Here is a 23,940-nt window from a genome sequence, read left to right as displayed (position 1 = left end):
TCCGCACATCTGACCCCAAATGACCAATGCGTGTCCCTGAAATATCACAAAGGGTTAACAAACCAGCAGCTCTGTAAGACGGCAGAATCAATTCAGAAATCAAACCGGCTTACCAAAGAGAGCAGCGGTCATGGCATGCACGTGCCGCTTTATGCTGGTCAGTTCATCCGCCACCGGTTTTAGTGCAGCCTCGGCGTCTTCTGCTCATTTGGTTAAAGCGGATTTTTCAGTAGCCTAATCCGCCCGCTCCTTCTTGAAATCCTTCTTAAGTTGTTCCATGACGCTTAAGGCGCTGGTCAACTCCTCTTTTGCTTTTGAGGTTTCAGTCTGTTGGGACTTCAGATTTTATTGGAGATCGGCGATTTGGGTCTCTTTTGTCTTCAGCTCAGCCTGCATATAGACAGTTATATGATTCAGCAAGCAGTGCAAGAATTGAAGCACCAACCACATAACAAGTTATGCACTTGGCGCTTGGGGGCTAATGCCTATTTGATCTTCATATTTCACTTGATTATAAAGTCCCAAGCTCAATACAAGTATTCAACTTGGCACTTGGGGGCTAATGGCTATTTGTTCAAATAAGTTCTGATGTGGTGATATTAATTACTTAAGTCCCGGTTTAACTACACTAAGTTGAACTGGCCCTTGGGGGCTACATCAGCGAATTTCGAGGCTTTAAGATTTATATTACTAAGTCTCAGTTTGAAAGAAGATTACAAACCGGTCCTTGGGGGCTAGGCGAGTCAGCAAGAATTGAAGCATACAAGCAGGAAAGAGCATATGGAAGTTACCTCATATTTATCTTTCATCATGTTAACCAGACCGGCTTCATTGTCACGACTGGTATACAGCCGGTTCAGATAGCCGGAATGGATGTCTTGAGCGTTCAGAGCAGCGTAAGTCGCCAGATCAACATTCCACTTGCCCTTGCCAAAGGCAGCAAATTCTTCCTTGGCAGTATGTTTAGACAAAGCGACAGGATTGCTTGGCTCTGTATGGCCAATGCCAGTAATAACAACTTCATCATCCTTGGCATCGCCAGTTTGCATTGGGGCCGTCAGTTTACCAGTAGACTTGGATGGACTGGTGGATTTCTCAATCCGGATGGGGCTTCTGGGCTGGTCAACAGGACCGGAGGTATCAACATGTCTCTCTTCAGTAATAAAATCATCATCTTGTGGTGGTGGGTCGTTTGGCACATCCTCACGGATGGCCTCTTCAGGGTTGAGTACTCTGTCCGGTTCAGGAATAGCATCTTCTTCAGCCGCTTTATCTAGGCGAGCCTTCTTGCTTGGCTTAGGCTTGGCCCTGAAAGGAGTAATAAAGGTCAGTACAGTATATGCTACAAAGTAATACACCAGAAGCATTATGATAAGTATGGCTTACCCAAGAACCGTTTTGAGCGGCGGTAGCTGGGTAGCTGATGACTCACCAGATGATGAATGGGACTTGACCTGATAATCGGAGTCAGACGGATTAAGAGGTTGACGAAAACAGCCCATTTTAGGACAAGTACTGACAGGCAAATTAGAGACCTCTGAATGGCGTTTCCGAACCAGACTATTTGGTAAACCGGCGGAGGTAACTACCTGGCCACTATGCCGGGTCGTGCGGCGAGCTTCGTGCTGTTGGGTCTTCATACGAAATTTGGGATCCAAGTAAGCAAGAGGATGAGAAAATTTAACCTTCCGGTTTGCCTGACAGATTTTTAGTGAAGGCAAAGGATCTGAATCGGAGGAAAGAATAATTACCTCTGCAACATCAGCATGACTGGCTTCGGCATCATCCTGACAAATATCATCATCAATAAGGTGCGTGAAAAATAAGCCAAGTGAATCAAGTTCTACCTCAAGGTCCGGGTTACCCACATCGTCATCAGCGGCCGGATTAGAGGATGCAGTGGTTCTTTTCTTGTGGGTAGTCTTCTTCACAGCTTTAGTCTTTTGCCGGATTGATCTTTCTGGTTTGTCTGGTTTTTCTGGTTTCTCCTGCGGCAGTTTCTTGCTCCAAAACAGATCATTGCCCTGTTTAAACAGGCATTGATATTAAACAATGACCAGATATATCAATAACAGGTTCAGAAAAAAGAACAATCAAACTCTTACAGCTGGCGGTTTGTTGGTGGCACAGAAGGGAAGCAGGCCGGTTCGAGCACAGACGTGTTCCAGTTCATTCAGCATTTTATTCACAGCCTCTGTGATTTCTTCATCAGTAAGCTGGATGTTAGCATGTCGCAGTGGGTCATCAACACTGCCAGTATACTCGCACATCAAACCGGAGCGCTGACTAAGGGGCAGTATGCTCCACGATATCCAACAGCGAGCGAGATCAACTCCTGTTAAACCATTGGCCATGAAGGCTCTGAGCTTGGACAGTTGAGGAGCGTATTTGCTTCTCTCCTTGGTAGTCAACCTTTGCGGAAAGGGGTGTGTATTGCTAAGCCGCTCCGGACGAAAACCAGGCAAAGGATTTTCACCAGCAGGGGAGGTGTCTTTGCAATAGAACCATGTTTGATTCCACTTTTTGGGGTGGCTGTGCAGCTTGGTGTGAGGGTATGTGACCTCTTTCCTTTTCTGAATCGCCACACCGCCCAATTCCGTATTGGAACCGTCAGAAAACTCAGTACGGCGGTTTAGATGGAAACAGTCTCTGAACAACTCTACTGTGGGCTCCTCTTGAAAGAACACCTCACAGAGCACTTGGAAGTGACACATGTTTGTAACAGAGTTGGGACCAGTGTCTTGTGGGTGGAGTTGAAAATTGGCTAAAACGTCCCGGTAAAATTTAGAACCGGGCGGCTTAAAGCCCCGGGTTAAGTGATCTACGAAAACGACGACCTCTCCTTCTTGAGGTGTGGGAGGGCATTCTTTGCCAGGAGCTCTCCAATGGATAGTGTTTTTGCTGCCTAAAGCGCCGATCAGGACTAAATTATTCAGTTGAGTCTCTGTGACGCGAGAAGGAACCCCGTTGCACTCATATACTTGCTTGGCCATGATGAAATCTACAAGATAGGTAATTCCGGTTCAAGAATGCATTTATTAAAGTGCATTGGTATGTACAATGTTAAACCGGAGACAGCTCTATCTAAAATGGAGTTTTATGAAGCAACAGCATTAGGCGGTTCAACAAGGGGACTAATGGTATATACCGGTTTGGCGATTTTTCTACAAAGTTAAACCGCCGGATCTAAGCATTGAAACAGTTGAGATTGCGGATAGATAAGTGTACAGAAACAGATTTCACAAGATTTCTCTATAGCGACGGATCTGAAGCAAGTTCAGAAAAGAAGGAAAATATTCAAGGTTCAAAAAAGAACAGTACCGAATCAATGGGCAGAGATACAGGTAGATCTATGGTCTTGAGGCATATAAGTAAATGCGGATGCTAAGAACTACCGCTACACAGAGCAAAGGTTCACAGGTTCATCTAGGATCTATCATATGAGTACGAAGCAGACGATGAACACTGAAGAACTTGGAAACCCTAGAACGGATCTATGGAGGAAAAGGTGAAGAACTCACCGGAGCCGAGGAAGAAACAGAAGGTCGCCGCGATGCTCTGGTACAATCAGGGTGATGCAGCGGCCAAGGTTGGAGCAGAAGTCATTGACGGCGGCGGAGCTCCGAAGCTGGACAACGCGGGGAAGACGAAGCAGAAGGGCACGAAGGGGAAAAAGAAATGACCCTTCGGTCTTATTTATAAGGCAAGGGGCTTGTGTCAGGCGCGAAAATCAAGGAACCGTGGGTCTAGAAACGGAGCTGTCGCCTCGATTGTCGCAGACCTATTAAACAAAAAGGTATCATGGATAAGTTTCTTTATAATAGGTGACGTCACGCCGGTTTACAACGACCAGAGAAGATGACATCACGGCAATTCAACAAACTACAAGAAGGTGTTGAAGATGAAGATTTTTGCTAAGGATTGACATGAACCTGTTCAAATCAATCTGGGGCCTAATGTTGAGGATATCACTACTGGGCGTAAACCGGCCTATCTGGGCCGGGTTAACTTCTTCAGTAGTTAACTATGTTGAAACCCAAGAAGGCAGATGAGGGCTCAAGGCCCATAGTCGGTTCAAGGCCTGTAGCCGTAAACCGGCATTGGTATGTAACTTGTATTGTAAGTTAGGAATAAGTAGAGACCAAACTGGACACAACTATGAGCCGGTATTGGGAATCTGTGAACCGACGGGCGTCACCCGTGTATATAAGGGGACGACCCGGCGGCGGTTCAGACAACAGACAACAACTCGAGACTTAGGCGAAGCTTGTTTGCTCCCTAGTCATTGAAACCCCATTAATTCCATCACAACTAGACGTAGGCTTTTACCTTCATCGAAGGGACCGAACTAGTATAAACTCTCTTGCGTCCCTGTGTCCGCTTTAACCCCTTCAAGCTAACCCGTCGTGATGGCTCCACGACTAAGTCCTTTCTCTAGGACATCTGCCGTGACAAAACCACGACATCAAGTGTTCTCAAATCCTTAAAGACTCAATCCGATAAGATAATTTCAAAGGGAAATCTCAATCCATTACAAGAGAGTAGAGGGGGAGAAGCATCATAAGATCCAACTGTTGGGGAACGTAGTAATTTCAAAAAAAATCCTACGCACACGCAAGATCATGGTGATGCATAGCAACGAGAGGGGAGAGTGTTGTCCACGTACCCTCATAGACCGAAAGCGGAAGCGTTAGCACAACGCGGTTGATGTAGTCGTACGTCTTCACGATCCGACCGATCAAGTACTGAACGCACGGCACCTCCGAGTTCAGCACATGTTCAGCCCGATGACGTCCCTCTAACTCCGATCTAGCCGAGTGTTGAGGGAGAGTTTCGTCAGCACGACGGCGTGGTGACGATGTTGATGTTCTACCGACGCAGGGCTTCGCCTAAGCACTGCTACAGTATTATCAAGGTGTGCTATGGTGGAGGGGGGCACCGCACACGGCTAAGAGGCGATCAACTTGATCAACTTGTGTCTCTAGAGGTGCCCCCTGCCCCTGTATATAAAGGAGCAAGGGGGGGTGCGGCCGGCCAAGGGGAGAGGCGCGCCGGAGGAGTCCTACTCCCACCGGGAGTAGGACTCCCCCCTTTTCGTAGTTGGATTAGGACTTGGGAGGGGGGGAAAGAAGGAAAGAGGGGGGCCGGCCCCCTTTGCCCTAAACCAATTCCGTTTGGGCCTTGGGGGGCGCGCCCCACACTTCCTTTGCTTCCCTCCTTTTCCACTAAGGCCCATGTAGGCCCATTAAGCCCTGGGGGGTTCCCGTAACCTCCTCGTACTCCGGTAAAATCCCGATTTTACCCGGAACACTTCCGATATCCAAACATAGGCTTCCAATATATCAATCTTCATGTCTCGACCATTTCGAGACTCCTCGTCATGTCCGTGATCACATCCGGGACTCCGAACAACCTTCAGTACATCAAAACATAAAACTCAGAATATAACTGTCATCGTAGCGTTAAGCGTGCGGACCCTATGGGTTCGAGAACTATGTAGACATGACCGAGACACGTCTCCGGTCAATAACCAATAGCAGAACCTGGATGCTCATATTGGCTCCTACATATTCTGCGAAGATCTTTATCGGTCAGACCGCATAACAACATACGTTGTTCCCTTTGTCATCGGTATGTTACTTGCCCGAGATTCGATCGTCGGTATCTCAATACCTAGTTCAATCTCGTTACCAGCAAGTCTCTTTACTCGTTCCGTAATACATCATGCCGCAACTAACTCATTAGTTGCAATGCTTGCAAGGCTTAAGTGATGTGCATTACCGAGAGGGCCCAGAGATACCTCTCCGACAATCGGAGTGACAAATCCTAATCTCGAAATACGCCAACCCAACAAGTACCTTCGGAGACACCTGTAGAGCACCTTTATAATCATCCAGTTACGTTGTGACATTTGGTAGCACACAAAGTGTTCCTCCGGTAAACGGGAGTTGCATAATCTCATAGTCATAGGAACATGTATAAGTCATGAAGAAAGCAATAGCAAAAAACTAAACGATCAAGTGCTAAGCTGACGGAATGGGTCAAGTCAATCACATCATTCTCCTAATGATGTGATCCCGTTAATCAAATGACAACTCATGTCTATGGTTAGGAAACATAACCATCTTTGATCAACAAGCTAGTCAAGTAGATGCATACTAGTGACACTCTGTTTGTCTATGTATTCACACATGTATTATGTTTCCGGTTAATATAATTCCAACAGGAATAATAAACATTTATCATGATATAAGGAAATAAATAATAACTTTATTATTGCCTCTAGGGCATATTTCCTTCAGTCTCCCACTGGCACTAGAGTCAATAATCTAGATTACACAGTAATGATTCTAACACCCATGGAGCCTTGGTGCTGATCATGTTTTGCTTGTGGAAGAGGCTTAGTCAACGGGTCACAACATTTAGATCCGTATGTATCTTGCAAATTTCGATGTCTCCCACCTGGACTAGATCCCGGATGGAATTGAAGCGTCTCTTGATGTGCTTGGTTCTCTTGTGAAATCTGGATTCCTTCGCTAAGGCAATTGCTCCAGTATTGTCACAAAAGATTTTCATTGGACCCGATGCACTAGGTATGACACCTAGATCGGATATGAACTCCTTCATCCAGACTCCTTCATTTGCTGCTTCCGAAGCAGCTATGTACTCCGCTTCACATGTAGATCCCGCCATGACGCTTTGTTTAGAGCTGCACCAACTGACAGCTCCACCATTCAATGTAAACACATATCCGGTTTGTGATTTCGAATTGTCCGGATCAGTGTCAAAGCTTGCATCAATGTAACCGTTTACGATGAGCTCTTTGTCACCTCCATAAACGAGAAACATATCCTTAGTCCTTTTCAGGTATTTCAGGATGTTCTTGACCGCTGTCCAGTGATCCACTCCTGGATTACTTTGGTACCTCCCTGCTAGACTTATAGCAAGGCACACATCAGGTCTGGTACACAACATTGCATACATGATAGAGCCTATGGCTGAAGCATAGGGAACATCTTTCATTTTCTCTCTATCTTATGCAGTGGTCGGGCATTGAGTCTTACTCAACTTCACACCTTGTAGTACAGGCAAGAACCCTTTCTTTGCTTGATCCATTTTGAACTTCTTCAAAACTTTGTCAAGGTATGTGCTTTGTGAAAGTCCAATTAAGCGTCTTGATCTATCTCTATAGATATTAATGCCCAATATGTAAGCAGCTTCACCGAGGTCTTTCATTGAAAAACTCTTATTCAAGTATCCCTTTATGCTATCCAGAAATTCTATATCATTTCCAATCAGTAATATGTCATCCACATATAATATCAGAAATGCTACAGAGCTCCCACTCACTTTCTTGTAAATACAGGCTTCTCCAAAAGTCTGTATAAAACCAAATGCTTTGATCACACTATCAAAGCGTTTATTCCAACTCCGAGAGGCTTGCACCAGTCTATAAATGGATCGCTAGAGCTTGCACACTTTGTTAGCTCCCTTTGGATCGACAAAACCTTCCGGTTGCATCATATACAACCCTTCCAGAAATCCATTCAAGAATGCAGTTTTGACATCCATCTGCCATATTTCATAATCATAAAACACGACAATTGCTAACATGATTCGGACAAACTTAAGCATCGCTACGGGTGAGAAGGTCTCATCGTAGTCAATCGCTTGAACTTGTCAAAAACCTTTCGCAACAAGTCGAGCTTTATAGACAGTAACATTATCGTCAGCGTCAGTCTTCTTCTTGAAGATCCATTTATTCTCAATTGCTTGCCGATCAACGGGCAAGTCAACCAAAGTCCACACTTTGTTCTCATACATGGATCCCATCTCAGATTTCATGGCCTCAAGCCATTTTGCGGAATCTGGGCTCACCATCGCTTCTTCATAGTTCGTAGGTTCATCATGATATAGTAGCATGACTTCCAGAACAGGATTACCGTACCACTCTGGTGCGGATCTTACTCTGGTTGACCTACGAGGTTCAGTAACAACTTGATCTAAAGTTTCATGATCATCATCATTAACTTCCTCACTAATTGATGTAGGTGTCGCAGAAACCGTTTTCTGTGATGAAATACTTTCCAATAAGGGAGCAGGTACAGTTACCTCATCAAGTTCTACTTTCCTCCCACTCACTTCTTTTGAGAGAAACTCCTTCTCTAGAAAAACTCTGAATTTAGCAACAAAAGTCTTACCTTCGGATCTGTGATAGAAGGTGTACCCAACAATCTCCTTTGGGTATCCTATGAAGACACATTTCTCCGATTTGGGTTCGAGCTTATCAGGTTGAAGCTTTTTCACATAAGCATTGCAGCCCCAAACTTTCAGAAACGACAACTTTGGTTTCTTACCAAACCACAGTTCATAAGGCGTCGTCTCAATGGATTTTGATGGTGCCCTATTTAACATGAATGCGGACGTCTCTAAAGCATAACCCCAAAATGATAGCGGTAAATCTGTAAGAGACATCATAGATCGCACCATATCTAGTAAAGTACGATTACGACGTTCGGACACACCATTACGCTGTGGTGTTCCGGGTGGCGTGAGTTGCGAAACTATTCCGCATTGTTTCAAATGTAGACCAAACTCGTAACTCAAATATTCTCTTTCACGATCAGATTGTAGAAACTTTATTTTCTTGTTACGATGATTTTCAACTTCACTATGAAATTCTTTGAACTTTTCAAATGTTTCAGACTTATGCTTCATTAAGTAGATATACCCATATCTGCTTAAATCATCTGTGAAGGTGAGAAAATAACGATATCCGCCACGAGCCTCAACATTCATCGAACCACATACATCTGTATGTATGATTTCCAACAAATCTGTTGCTCTCTCCATAGTTCCGGAGAACGGCGTTTTAGTCATCTTGCCCATGAGGCACGGTTCGCAAGTACCAAGTGATTCATAATCAAGTGGTTCCAAACGTCCATCAGTATGGAGTTTCTTCATGCGCTTTACACCGATATGACCTAAACGGCAGTGCCACAAATAAGTTGCACTATCATTATCAACTCTACATCTTTTGGCTTCAACATTATGAATATGTGTGTTACTACTATCGAGATTTAATAAGAATAGACCACTCTTTAAGGGTGCATGACCATAAAAGATATTACTCATATAAATAGAACAACCATTATTCTCTGATTTAAATGAATAACGTCTCGCATCAAACAAGATCCAGATATAATGTTCATGCTTAACGCTGGCACCAAATAACAATTATTTAGGTCTAATACTAATCCCGAAGGTAGATGTAGAGGTAGCGTGCCGACCGCGATCACATCGACTTTGGAACCATTTCCCACGCGCATCGTCACCTCATCCTTAGCCAATCTTCGCTTAATCCGTAGTCCCTGTTTCAAGTTGCAAATGTTAGCAACAGAACCAGTATCAAATACCCAGGTGCTACTGCGAGCATTAGTAAGGTACACATCAATAACATGTATATCACATATACCTTTGTTCAGCTTGCCATCCTTCTTATCCGCCAAATACTTGGGGCAGTTCCGCTTCCAGTGACCAGTCTGCTTGCAGTAGAAGCACTCAGTTTCAGGCTTAGGTCCAGACTTGGGTTTCTTCTCTTGAGCAGCAACTTGCTTGCTGTTCTTCTTGAAGTTCCCTTTCTTCTTCCCGTTGCCCTTTTTCTTGAAACTAGTGGTCTTGTTGACCATCAACACTTGATGCTCCTTCTTGATTTCTACCTCTGCAGCCTTTAGCATTGCGAAGAGCTCGGGAATTGTTTTATTCATCCCTTGCATATTATAGTTCATCATGAAGCTCTTGTAGCTTGGTGGCAGTGATTGAAGAACTCTGTCAATGACACTATCAACTGGAAGATTAACTCCCAGCTGAGTCAAGTGATTGTGGTACCCAGACATTCTGAGTATATGTTCACTGACAGAACTATTCTCATCCATCTTGCATCTATAGAACTTATTGGAGACTTCATATCTCTCAATCCAGAAATTTGCTTGAAATATTAACTTCAACTCCTGGAACATATCGTATGCTCCATGATGTTCAAAACGTTGTTGAAGTCCCGGTTCTAAGTCGTAAAGCATAGCACACTGAACTATCGAGTAGTCATCAACACGCAACTGCCAGACATTCACAATGTACGCAGTTGCTGGCGCAGGAGGTACACCTAGCGGTGCTTCCAGGACGTAACTCTTCTGTGCAGCAATGAGGATTATCCTCAAGTTACGGACCTAGTCCGTGTAATTGCTACCATCATCTTTCAACTTTGCTTTCTCAAGGAACGCATTAAAATTCAATGGTACAACAACACGGGCCATCTATCTACAATCAACATAGACAGGCAAGATACTATCAGGTACTAAGTTCATGATAAATTTAAGTTCAATAAATCATATTACTTAAGAACTCCCACTTGGATAGACATCCGTCTAATCCTCTAAGTGATCACGTGATCCAAATCAACTAAACCATGTCCGATCATCACGTGAGATGGAGTAGTTTCAATGGTGAACATCACTATGTTGATCATATCTACTATATGATTCACGCTCGACCTTTTGGTCTTCGTGTTTCGAGGCCATATCTGTTATATGCTAGGCTCGTCAAGTTTAACCTGAGTATTCCGCGTGTGCAACTATTTTGCACCTGTTGTATTTGAACGTAGAGCCTATCACACCCGATCATCACGTGGTGTCTCAGCACGAAGAACTTTCGCAACGGTGCATACTCAGGGAGAACACTTATACTTTGATAATTTAGTGAGAGATCATCTTATAATGCTACCGTCAATCAAAGCAAGATAAGATGCATAAAAGATAAACATCACATGCAATCAATATAAGTGATATGATATGGCCATCATCATTTTGTGCTTGTGATCTCCATCTCCGAAGCACCGTCATGATCACCATCGTCACCGGCGCGACACCTTGATCTCCATCGTAGCATCGTTGTCGTCTCGCCAATCTTATGCTTCCATGACTATCGCTACTGCTTAGTGATAAAGTAAAGCTTTACAGGGCGATTGTATTGCATACAATAAAGCGACAACCATATGGCTCCTGCCAGTTGCCGATAACTTGGTTACAAAACATGAACATCTCATACAATGTAGCATCACGTCTTGACCATATCACATCACAACATGCCCTGCAAAAAAAGTTAGGCGTCCTCTACTTTGTTGTTGCAAGTTTTACGTGGCTGCTACGGGCTTAGCAAGAACCGTTCTTACCTATGCATCAAAACCACAACGATAGTTTGTCAAGTTGGTGTTGTTTTAACCTTCGCAAGGACCGGGCGTAGCCACACTTGGTTCAACTAAAGTTTGGAGAAACTGACACCCGCCAGCCACCTGTGTGCAAAGCAAGTCGGTAGAACCAGTCTCGCGTAAGCGTACGCGTAATGTCGGTCCGGGCCGCTTCATCCAACAATACCGTCGAACCAAAGTATGACATGCTGGTAAGCAGTATGACTTATATCGCCCACAACACACTTGTGTTCTACTCGTGCATATGACATCTACACATAAAACCTGGCTCTGATACCACTGTTGGGGAACGTAGTAATTTCAAAAAATTTCCTACGCACACGCAAGATCATGGTGATGCATAGCAACAAGAGGGGAGAGTGTTGTCCACGTACCCTCATAGACCGAAAGCGGAAGCGTTTGCACAACGCGGTTGATGTAGTCGTACGTCTTCACGATCCGACCAATCAAGTACCGAACGCACGGCACCTCCGAGTTCAGCACACGTTCAGCCCGATGACGTCCCTCTAACTCCGATCCAGCCGAGTGTTGAGGGGGAGTTTCGTCAGCACGACGGAGTGGTGACGATGTTGATGTTCTACCGACGCAGGGCTTCGCCTAAGCACCACTACAGTATTATCGAGGTGGACTATGGTGGAGGGGGGCATCGGACACGGCTAAGAGACGATCAACTTGATCAACTTGTGTCTCTAGAGGTGCCCCCCTGCCCCTGTATATAAAGGAGCAAGGGGGGGGGGTGCGGCCGGCCAAGGGGAGAGGCGCGCCGGAGGAGTCCTACTCCCACCGAGAGTAGCACTCCCCCCTTTTCCTAGTTGGATTAGGACTTGGGAGGGGGGAAGAAGGAAAGAGGGGGGCCGGCCCCCTATGCCCTAAACCAATTCCGTTTGGGCCTTGGGGGGGGGGGCGCCCCACACTTCCTTTGCTTCCCTCCTTTTCCACTAAGGCCCATGTAGGCCCATTAAGCCCCCGGGGGTTCCGGTAACCTCCCGGTACTCCGGTAAAATCCCGATTTTACCCGGAACACTTCCGATATCCAAACATAGGCTTCCAATATATCAATCTTCATGTCTTGACCATTTCGAGACTCCTCGTCATGTCCGTGATCACATCCGGGACTCTGAACAACCTTCGGTACATCAAAACCTAGAACTCATAATATAACTGTCATCATAGCGTTAAGCGTGCGGACCCTACGGGTTCGAGAACTATGTAGACATGACCGAGACACGTCTCCGGTCAATAACCAATAGCAGAACCTGGATGCTCATATTGTCTCCTACATATTCTATGAAGATCTTTATCGGTCAGACCGCATAACAACATACGTTGTTCCCTTTGTCATCGGTATGTTACTTGCCCGAGATTCGATCATCGGTATCTCAATACCTAGTTCAATCTCGTTACCGGAAAGTCTCTGTACTCGTTCCGTAATACATCATCCCGCAACTAACTCATTAGTTGCAATGCTTGCAAGGCTTAAGTGATGTGCATTACCGAGAGGGCCCAGAGATACCTCTCCGACAATCGAAGTGACAAATCCTAATCTCGAAATACACCAACCCAACAAGTACCTTCGGAGACACCTGTAGAGCACCTTTATAATCATCCAGTTACGTTGTGACGTTTGGTAGCACACAAAGTGTTCCTCCGGTAAATGGGAGTTGCATAATCTCATAGTCATAGGAACATGTATAAGTCATGAAGAAAGCAATAGCAACAAACTAAACGATCAAGTGCTAAGCTAACGGAATGGGTCAAGTCAATCACATCATTCTCCTAATGATGTGATCCCATTAATCAAATGACAACTCATGTCTATGGTTAGGAAACATAACCATCTTTGATCAACGAGCTAGTCAAGTAGAGGCATACTAGTGACACTCTGTTTGTCTATGTATTCACACATGTATTATGTTTCTAGTTAATACAATTCCAGCATGAATAATAAACATTTATCATAATATAAGGAAATAAATAATAACTTTATTATTGCCTCTAGGGCATATTTCCTTCACCAACTATAATAACGAAGCTCGCGATACATCAGAATCGTGCCGAATCAAGAACACGAGAGAGAGAGATGAAACACATAGCTACTAGTATATACCCTCAGCCCTGAGGGTGAACTACTCCCTCCTCATCATGGAGAGCGCCGGGATGATGAAGATGGCCACTGGTGATGGATCCCCCCTCCGGCAGGGTGCCGGAACCGGGTCCCGGTTGGTTTTTGGTGGCTATTTACTGGAGGCTTGGGTTTGGGTACGACGGCAGGCTTGCGGCGACGGAACTCCCGATCTAGGTTATTTTATGAAGGTTTGGGTATTTATAGGAATTTTTGGCGTCGGTCTCACATCAGGGGGGTCTCCGAGTCGTCCACGAGATAGGGGATGCGCCCGGGGGGTAGGGCGCGCCCCCACCCTCGTGGATGACCCGAAACTCTTCTGGCCCAACTCTTTTACTTCGAGGGCTTCTTTTGGTCCATAAAAAATCATCAAAAATTGGCACGTCAATTGGACTCCTTTTGGTATTCCTTTTCTATAAAACTCAAAAACAAGGGAAAAAACAAAAACTGGCACTGGGCTCTAGGTTAATAGGTTAGTCCCAAAAATCATATAAAATAGCATATAAATGCATATAAAACATCCTAGATGGATAATATAATAGCATGGAACAATCAAAAATTATAGATACGTTGGAGACGTATCAAGCATCCCCAAGCTTAATTCCTGCTCGTCCTCGAGTAGGTAAATGATAGAAACAAAATTTTTGATGTGGAATGCTACCTAACATAATTTTCAATGTAATTTTCTTTATTGTGTGAATGTTCAGATCTGAAAGATTCAAGACAAAAGTTTAATATTGACATAAAAATAATAATACTTCAAGCATACTAACCAAGCAATTATGTCTTCTCAAAATAACATAGCCAAAGAAAGCTCATCCCTACAAAATCATATAGTTTGGCCATGCTTCATTTCCGTCACACAAAATGCTCCCATCATGCACAACCCTGATGACAAGCCAAGCAATTGTTTCATACTTAGCATTTTCAAACCTTTTCAACTTTCACGCAATATATGAGCACGAGCCATGGACATAGTACTATAGGTGGAATAGAATGGTGGTTGTGGAGAAGACAAAAGGAGGAAGATAGTCTCACATCAACTAGGCGTATCAATGGGCTATGGAGATGCCCATCAATAGATATCAATGTGAGTGAGTAGGTATTGCCATGCAATGGATGCACTAGAGCTATAAGTGTATGAAAGCTCAACAAAAGAAACTAAGTGTAGCGACCCGACCTCAAACGGTCAAGTCTTTGTGCTTCAGTGTCATCCCTGGATCGGTAATGCTGACACACCCAGTACTCGAGGTTTTATAACAGAGTAGCAATCACACACTTATTAGATTGAATGTCTCAAAAGAGAACTTATTACAATATATATGGCTTAAGGCCATCTAATACGATAACAACGGAAGGCTTGGAAGATAAAGTGAGTCCATCAACTCCAACGGCATAGCTGAGCTGCACGGCAACGACCTAACGAACCTTACTCCTCGTCTGAAAAGTCTGCAACATAATTCGTTGCAGCCCGAAAACGGGTCAGCACATGGAATATGCTGGCAAAATAACACAGTAGAGCAAGAACAGAATAATGCTACCACTACATGCATATTTGGCTAGTGGAAAGCTCTATGGTTATAGTTTTTGCGAAAAGCCAATTTTTCCTACAACAAAGGAATATATTTTATTTAACTATCATGGTAGTTGAAACATCATTGAGAAGGTTCCTCCAACTCAATCCCACTTAAAGTAATTAACAACCCAACAATATTATTTAATAATGATGAGATACTTAGGATACTCCAAGTACTAGATACCCAAGATGTCCATAACCAGGGACTCGGCTAACCATGATTAGTTTATACACTTTGTAGAGGTTTGCGCACTTTTCCCCACAAGACTCGATCTCCTCTGTTGGATTTCTCGCACTACATGGTGTTTGAGAAACGGATGACCGAGACACAGTCTTTCAGAAGCATTAACTCCTTACTCCGGGCAGACCATACCAACCTACATCCCTCTACATGCTGATCCACCTCTTCGGAAGCTTCACGCAACTTACTCAACTATGCTAGAGCCCATAATAGCTTGTGGCTGCACACAGAAGTTTCTAGCATGAAAATATCTCAGTTCCCTTTGAGCCTGGGTGGTGGACCTTAGGATGATCACACGGGTACTCCGGGATATCCTATGACAACACTGGATTCCCCAGGTGCCCAACAAACAATCCACCCATATGTGTATTCAAGTTGCCACCTTAAGTTGAACCATTAAATTAACAATCCCACATCTGTCATGGATTTCACTCACCCAAACCACGTCTACGAGCATAGCATAGCCATATAAGCAATACATAGAAGTAACTCCCAAGGTTTGAATATAACAGGGCAATATGTTCTACCTCATAAACTACTTCCCAACCCACATGTTAATCACTTCCTAATCATGCAATGTTTGAGGATTGGAACTAATGCATAAAAACTGGGTGATAAAGGGGTATGCTCAAAGTGTTACTTGCCTTGCTGACGATCCGCAAAACCTACGGACTCGTAGTAGCATGCTTCGCACTCCGGGTGTTCTATCGCAAACAAACAATAGCATACATAAGCAATCAAGCAAAGAAACACGGGTAAATCTCAAATAAGAAGATCTAACCAGAAAGTTTAACTTAAGAACTCCAGTTTGTGAAAAGAATCAAATCAAACGGAGCAACGAAACTCAAACTACGAAAGAAACAAGATCCGTTTACTAATCTGGACTAAGGTCAAATTTTACAGTACCAAAATCTTGTTCAAGTTGATTAAACAAAAAGAGGGTTTCTAGACGGAGATCTAGGCGCTTGAATTGCCTGATTCCGATAAACGAGCGAAAAGATAAACTAAAACGAAAATCGGATCAGAAATCGTGATTGAAAATAATCACGGAAAATCTGAGAAAAAGAAAACTGACGAACAGGCTAATGAACGAACGTTTGTTGTGTGTAACAAACGAGCGAAAGTCGTTCGTTAAAACGAACGTATGGACAAATGTCTGCAAAGTAACTAAACAGAGAAAAACTGGCAAACAGATCTAAAAAAACGAACTAGGATTTCTAAAAAAACTGGATCGTTTTTTTATAAAAAAACAAACGGTGGCTTATACCTCCGGCGAGGTCCGGCGAGGCGGGGTGGCTCCGGCGAAGCGGGGCAACGGCGGCGGGTGGCGCGGGGCAGCGGCGGCAGGCGGCGGCGTGGTCTAGGCGGCAGGGTGGCTCGGGTTGGGTGGCGGGGTGGGGTGCGGGGGCGGTGTATTTAAGGAGGGGGAGGGGGTGCTTGGGGGAGGGGGCAAGGCGGCGCGGGGAGGAGGAGTCCCGGCCGGACTCGGCTAGCGGCGGCAGCGCTCGCGGTCTCCAGGTCGGAGACAAGGCGCGGGGCGGGCCGGCTCGGCTGGGCTTCGGCCCAGTCGGGCGCTGCGACTTTAAAAAAAAATTCGCCGGAACTTAAATAAATCCTAGAAAATAAAATAAAAATCTAAAAATGCCAAAACAAATTTTCACCGTCTATATAAAATATTTAGAACAAGATGGACATTTTCTTGGCCCTAAAATGCAACTTTGAAAACGTGCAATTTTTCTAATTCAAATAAAATAGCAATAAACTCCGGATAAAATCAAATATTTGATTTTAATATTTTCCTCCAATATTTCATTTATTTTGGAGAAGTCATATTATCTCCTCTCATATATTTTAATATGAAATATTTTTGGAGATCAAAATAATTAAAACCAAAATCCTCGTTTCAATATTTGATAAAATTCAAATATGAAAACAAAGAAATCCCCAACTCTCTCCGAGGGTCCTTGAGTTGCTTAGGTTTTCGAGGATCAAGAAACGAAATGCAATAAAATATGATATGCATATATGATCTATGTATAACATTCCAAATTGAAAATTTGGGATGTTACAAACCTACCCCCCTTAAGATGAATCTCGCCCTCATGATTCGGGTTGGTAGAAAATAGGTGTGGGTGGTCTTTGCAAAGATCATCCTCTCGTTCCCAGATGGCTTCATCCTCGGTATGGTGGCTCCACTGAACTTTAAAAAACTTGATAACCTTGTTGCGGGTGACTCGGCTGGCAAATTCTAGAATCCTGACTGGCTTTTCCTCATAGGTCAAATCACTGTCCAACTGAATCGCCTCCAAGGGTACTGTATCTCTTAACGGTATATCGGTCATCTCAACATGACACTTCTTCAGTTGTGAAACATGAAATACATCATGAACTCCTGACAGTCCTTCAGGTAATTCCAACTTGTAGGCAACTTCTCACATACATTCCAAAATTCGATACGGTCCTACAAATCTCGGGGCTAACTTTCCCTTAACTCCAAAACATTTCACTCCTCGCAAGGGTGATACTCGCAGATATGCTCTATCTCAATTTCATAGGTTACCTCTTTGCGTTTTGAATCTGCATAACTCTTTTTCCTGGACTAAGCTACCTTCAGTCTCGGATCAACTTAACCTTTTCTTCAGACTCCTTGATCAAATCTGGTCCAAACAACTGTCGGTCTCCAACTTCATCCCACATCAACGGTGTTCTGCACCTTTGTCCATACATGGCTTCGAACGGTGCCATCTTCAAACTGGCTTGGTAGCTATTGTTGTATGAGAACTCCGTGTAGGACAAATTGGCATCCCAACTAGATCCATAATCTAGCGCACAGGCCCTCAACATATCCTCCAGAATCTGGTTGACTCTCTCGGTCTGTCCATCTGTCTGCGGGTGGAATGTTGTACTGAACTCCAACCTTGTCCCCAAAGTTTGGTGCAGCTGATGCCAAAACTTTGAAGTAAACTGTGTTCCTCTATCTAATATGATGGTCCTCGGAACTCCATGCAGACATATGATCCTGGTCATATATATCTTGGCCAACTTTGCACTTGTATAGGTGGTTTTCACTGGGATAAAGTGAGCTACTTTGGTCAAGCGATCCACTACTACCCATATAGAATCATATCCCGATTTGGTCCTGGGTAATCCGGTGATGAAATCTATGCCAACTTTATCCCACTTCCATTCGGGTATCGTCATAGGCTGTAACAATCCTGCTGGCTTTTGATGCTCAGCCTTCACTCTCTGACATACATCACATAGGGCTACATACTCGGCAATATCCTTCTTCATACCAGTCCACCAGAAACGTTCCTTCAAATCCAGATACATCTTGGTGTTTCCGGGTGTATCGAGTATGGTGAGTCATGAGCCTCCTGAAGTATTAACTTCCCGATCTCTGTGTTATTGGGCACATAAACACGGTCCTCAAACCATAAGGTGTCGTGCTCATCCTCACGAAAACCTTTGGCCTTTCCATCGCCCATTCTCTCTTTTATCTCGGCAATCTCTTTGTCCTCCTTCTGAGCTTCTCGAATCTTTCCTAACAATGTAGACTGAACCTCCACTGTTGCAACAAAACCTCTAGGAACAATCTCCAATCAAAGTTCCCTGAGATCCTCTGCTAATTAACTCCTTTGGCAATCCCGTGCTCACTAGGGTATTAGCATAACTCTTCTGACTCAAAGCGTCGGCTACGACATTGGCCTTGCCTGGATGATAGTGAAGCTTCATGTCATAATCCTTTATAAGCTCCAACCATCGCCTCTGCCTAAGGTTCAGCTCCTTCTGTGTGAAAATGTACTTCAAACTCTTATGATCCGTGTACACATCACAACGATTTCCAATAAGGTAATGTCTCCAGGTCTTCAACGCATGCACTACGGCAGCCAACTCCAAATCATGCGTGGCATAATTCAATTCGTGCGGTTTTAGTTGTCATGAGGCATACGAAACAACTCTTCCGTCCTGCATAAGCACACTTCCATGTCCTAGGTGAGAGGCATCGCAATACACTTGAAACTCCTTACGTATATCCGGCAGAATTAGCACTGGGGCTGTGGTCAAACGTTTCTTTAACTCCTGAAAACTCGCCTCACATTCTTCTATCCATTTAAATTTGGTATCCTTCTTCAATAACTCCATCACTGGCTTCGCAATTTTGGAAAAATTCTCAATGAATCTCTGATAGTATCCTGCTAGTCCAAGAAAACTGCGGATCTCGCTAACTGAAGTGGGTGCCAACCATTCAGTGACTGACTGAACCTTGGTGGGATCTACTGCTACACCTTCTCTTGATATAACATGTCCAAGGAATCCGACTTCCTTCAACCAAAACTCACATTTGCTGAACTTGGCATACAACTGGTGTTCCCTGAGTTTCTCGAGAACTAAACGCAAATGCTCTTCGTGCTCTTCCTCATTCTTCAAGTATACCATTATATCATCAATGAACACCACAACAAACTTATCAAAATATTCCATGAACACCTTGTTCATCATGCTCATGAAATAGGCAGGGGAGTTAGTCAGTCCAAACGACATGACCGTATATTAATACAACCCATACCGTGTGGTGAATGCTGTCTTTGGTATGTCCTTCTCTCGTATCTTCAGCTGGTGATATCCAGATCGCAGATCGATCTTTGAAAACACCTTGGCTCCTTGCAGCTGGTCAAACAAATCATTGATCATCGGCAGTGGGTATTTGTTCTTGATCGTCACCTCATTTAACGCACGACAATCTACAACCATTCTTAGAGACTTATCCTTCTTCTCGACCAAAAGCACTAGGGCTCCCCATGGTGATGAACTCCGTCGAATGTAACCTTTCTCCAATAACTCCTTGATCTGTTTCTTAATCTCCTCCATTTCATTTGCAGGCATCCGATATGGTCGCTTCGATATAGGCCCGGTACCTGGCAATAGCTCTATCAAAAACTCGATGTCTCGATCCGATGGCATGCCTGGTAACTCCTCTGGAAAAACATCCGGGTAATCCTTAACTACAGGCACTTCCTCCTGAACAATTCCCATCAGGGTATTCACTTGGCTACTCCTTGGCGCATGCCTAGATACATACTTGATCCTTTTTCCCTCAGGGGTGGTGAGACAAATTGACTTACTAACACAGTCAATGCTTCCTCCATACTTTGACATCCAGTCCATGCCTAATATCACATCCAATCCTTGTGAATCCAAGATTATTAGGTCAGACGGAAAAACATGGCTACCAATGGTTAAGGGTATCTGGTCGCACCATCGACTAGCCATATACTCTGGTCCAGATGAACTCACTAACAGATGGGTCCTAAGGGTTTGGGTTGGTAGTTTAAACTTATCCACGAATTCCCTTGGTATGTATGAATGCGATGCACCAGTATAAAAAAGAACAAGGGTGGTAAAAGACTTAACCAAAAACTTACCTATAACCGCGTCTGGCTCATCTTCAACCTCCTCCATGTTAACGTGGTTCACTTGTCCTTTGTTGAATGGATTGGGCTTCTTTCCAGCGCTCCCATTGCCGTTTCCATTCTTCGCTTCAGGGCACTCCGTGGAATAGTGTCCATTCTTCCCGCACTTGAAACAAGTAACGTGGCTTAGGTCTCTCTTGGCGGGTGTGGATGGATTGGAATGGTTCTGATTGTTGCTTGCTCCATTCCCATTCCCATTCCTTGGGCCAGTATGATTATGGTTACTTCCTCCATTGTGGGTGTGGCCTCCATGGTTATGAACAAGTCCTCCCGTGTTCAGGGTTAGGCGAGGCTTCTGTTGAGCTCCTGAATGGTACCTTCCTTGTCCATACTTCCTCTTACGGCTCTCAATCTGCTGTTGCTTCCCTTCAATCATAAGAGCCCTATCTACCAACTCCTGGTAGTTGTTGAATGTTGCCACCATCAACTACATGCTCATCTCATCATTCAGCCCTTCCATAAACTTCTCCTACTTTGCGGCATCTGTGGCCATGTCATCAGGGGCATAGCAAGATAACTTGCTAAAATCAACCGTGTACTAAGCCACAGTACGGTTCCCCTGGCGTAAGTTGCGAAACTCACGCTTCTTCATACTCATAGCTCCAGTTGAGACATGGGCTGTACGGAAAGCTTGCTGAAACTGGTCCCATGTAACAGTGGCTATAGGGTAGGTGACAGTGTAATTCTCCCACCATGAGGCTGCTGGTCCATCCAACTGATGTGTGGCAAAACGCACCTTCTCAGCATCTGTACATCCTGCAGTGGTTAACTCCCTTCCAATCCCGCGGAGACAATCATCTACCACTATTTGCTCGGTGCTACTAGAAAACACCGGCGGCTGCAACCTCAGAAAGTGGGCTAAGTTGTCAACTGGTGGTGGTGGCGGTGGGTTGTTGTTGTTGCCTTGGTTCTGAACTAACAACTGCATCAGGGTATTCTGCTGCTGGATCAACTGAGTGAGCTCCAGTGGGAAAGTAAATCCGGGGTCACGTCTCGGAGGCATCTGATGGGTTTAGAGGGGAGAGATTAGAATAGAAGGAGGTCTAATGAGAAAAACACTACCCATATGCACATGATACAAACACAATCATTTCACTCAATCAATCAAGCAAGGGCATACAAATCGATCTAACTATCGTTACAAAAGTGATCGGGCTATACTATATACATGGTGGAATACTACTACTGCTGTGGTGGTCTACTAAAAATATTGATCGGTCGAAGACTCCATGATGTCTGCCCCAGCTTCGTCTTCATAGTCATCATCGCTATCGTCGGGGTCCGAGTCGGTGTCGTCGATGATGATGTAGTCCCCCAGGCGAATCTCCTTGGGTTCTTCGTCTTCTCCTCCTGGTGCGGGGTCTCCCATTAATACTCCTAGCTTCCTTTCCAGATCGTCATTCTTCTCCACTAGTACAACGATTTCCTCCTCATAATCTTCACGTGTAGCCTTGAGTTCTTCCTCCAGTTCCGTGATCCTTGTCACTGCCTTCTTCAGATCTATCATTCCTGCGCACATCTGGTTCTCCTAGCGACGAATGTGCTGGTTTAACTCCTGGATGAAAGCGGCGATTGATCTGTCCTTCCTGGTGCTGATCATCTCCCATTGCTCATCTAGGTGCCCACAAATCTGGTAGATAGTATCCTTAAGCTCCTTATGGTAAACTTCTCCAATGCGTCCCATGGTGATGTGAGCTGCCATACTCTTTCCTAGTCTCCAGGTTGGTGCATCAAAGGAAAACTCTATGGGCTTAGTGACTGGCATGAATGTCCTTCCTGGCACTTGAACTTGAATCATCCATGGCTCCTCTTCTGGCAATGTGGCGTTGTAAGTCCCGGTGAAGCTTGATATTCCAATGTTTAGGTACCGAGTGACTTCCTTCAAGTGTCGTCCAAAAGGTGCTTCTTCATCCGGTTGTGCAAACTTGTTCCTTGCACCCGCCATCCTAAAGAGTAGAAAATGGAGAGGAGTCAGAAATGAGAAGAGAATAGTGATCTAGGGTTTTAGCTTAGTGGTCGTGTCCTACACTCAGCGTGTGCTCTGATACCATCTTGTAGCGACCCGACCTCAAACGGTTAAGTCTTCGTGCTTCAGTGTCATCCCTGGATCGGTAATGCTGACACACATAGTACTCGAGGTTTTATATCAGAGTAGCAATCACACACTTATTACATCGAATGTCTCAAAAGAGAACTTATCACAATATATATGGCTTAAGACCATCTAATACGATAACAGCGGAAGGCTTGGAAGATAAAGTGAGTCCATCAACTCCAACGACATAGCTGAGATGCACGGCAACGACCTAAAGAACCTCACTCCTTGTCTGAAAAGTCTGCAACATAATACGTTGCAGCCCGAAAACGGGTCAGCACATGGAATATGCTTGCAAAATAACACAGTAGAGCAAGAACATAATAATGCTATCACTACATGCATATTTGGCTAGTGGAAAGCTCTATGGTTATAGTTTTTGCGAAAAGCCAATTTTTCCCTACAACAAAGGAATAGATTTTATTTAACTATCATGGTAGTTGAAACATCATTGATAAGGTTCCTCCAACTCATTCCCAATTAAAGTAATTAACAACCCAACAATATTATTTAATAATGATGAGATACTTAGGATACTCCAAGTACTAGATACTCAAGATGTCCATAACCGGGACACGACTAACCATGATTAGTTTATACACTCTGTAGAGGTTTGCGCACTTTTCCCCACAAGACTCGATCTCCTCCGTTGGATTTCTCGCACTACATGGTGTTTGAGAAACGGATGACCGAGACACAGTCTTTCAGAAGCATTAACTCCTTACTCCGAGCAGACCATACCAACCTACATCCCTCCACCTGCTGATCCACCTCTTCGGAAGCTTCACGCAACTTACTCAACTATGCTAGAGCCCATAATAGCTTGTGGCTGCACACGGAAGTTTCTAGCATGAAAATATCCCAGTTCCCTTTGAGCCTGGGTGGCAGACCTTAGGATGATCACACGGGTACTCCGGGATATCCTAGGATAACACTGGATTCCCCAGGTGCCCAACAAACAATCCACCCATATGTGTATTCAAGTTGCCACCTTAAGTTGAACCATTAAATTAACAATCTCACATCTATCATGGATTTCACTCACCCAAACCACGTCTACGAGCATAGCATAGCCATATAAGCAATACGTAGAAGTAACTCCCAAGGTTTGAATATAACAGGGCAATAGGTTCTACCTCATCAACTGCTTCCCAACCCACATGTTAATC

General features: G+C 44.4%; 1 pseudogene; it reads right to left on the bottom strand.

Annotated features, from left to right (window-relative positions):
- Positions 1–652: 652 nt before the first annotated feature.
- LOC147971895 (uncharacterized) lies at positions 653–10,313 on the bottom strand (annotated as a pseudogene).
- Between the last annotated feature and the right edge of the window lie 13,627 nt (positions 10,314–23,940).

Source organism: Triticum urartu, chromosome 5A, assembly GCF_056163025.1.
Source record: "Triticum urartu cultivar PI428250 chromosome 5A, HENAU_Tu73, whole genome shotgun sequence".
Lineage (NCBI taxonomy): Eukaryota > Viridiplantae > Streptophyta > Magnoliopsida > Poales > Poaceae > Triticum > Triticum urartu.
Note: the sequence above shows the minus strand (reverse complement) of the source record. Positions and strands in the feature narration are given on the sequence as shown.